We start from the raw sequence: 895 nt of genomic DNA on the forward strand, positions 1-895 counted from the left end.
ATCAGGCTGGCCTACCCAGAGCCCCCGCATCCCCTCGGCTTGCAGAGAGGCACGTGTCTGCTGCGGGGCAGACCACAGATGAGGAGGTGACCCCAGGAACACAGCTACTCTGCCCTGCCTCTGAAACCCCAGCTGCTGGGTTCGGGTTGCTGTCTGCCCCACTGCAGGGCTCAGGGCAATGTGAACCCACGGGGGTCACAGCCCAGTGAAATGTGAGCGAGTGGCAGCAGAAGAGCATGGCAGGAGCTGACTGCATCCAGCACAGCTCCCTGGCAGGACCTGAGGGGTCCTGTACTGCAGCAGGCTCAGGCCAGCGGCTGCTCTCAGCTCTGCTGGGACAGTCCCAGGGACAAAGAGGCATTTTGGAGAGGAGATGCTTGCCAGATTGTGCTCAGTGCTGGCTCTTTGAGGGAGCAGAGAGCTTGTGGAGTTTCCAGCTCTAGCACTGAAGGTAGGCAGATTATAGAATCACAGAATGGTTTGGGTTGGAAGGCACCTTAAAGCTCATCTAGTTCCAACTCCCCTGCCATGGGCAGGGATACCTTCCACTACAGCAGGGTGCTCCAAGCCCCTGTGTCCAACCTGGCCTTGAGGGGCAGCCACAGCTTCTCTGGGCAACCTGTGCCAGCACCTCAGCACCCTCACAGGGAAGAATTTTTCATAATACCTAATCTAAATCTTCCTTCTTTCAGCTTAAAGCCAGAACTGACTCACTTCCCTGGGATGGAGCAGCTACTTCTCCTATGAGGGACGGCAGAGAGAGGACCTAGGGGCTCCAGGGCCTTGCTTGGCTAGCACACGGTTAGCAAACCTTCCCGCTGACAGCGAGCACCCCCAGAAGTCAGTACACCCGCGGAGCTGCTGTCACACAGCACAGCTCTCCCCAGCGCACGGG

This window comes from Nestor notabilis, unplaced genomic scaffold (assembly GCF_000696875.1).
Source record: "Nestor notabilis isolate BGI_N333 unplaced genomic scaffold, ASM69687v1 scaffold21952, whole genome shotgun sequence".
NCBI lineage: Eukaryota > Metazoa > Chordata > Aves > Psittaciformes > Psittacidae > Nestor > Nestor notabilis.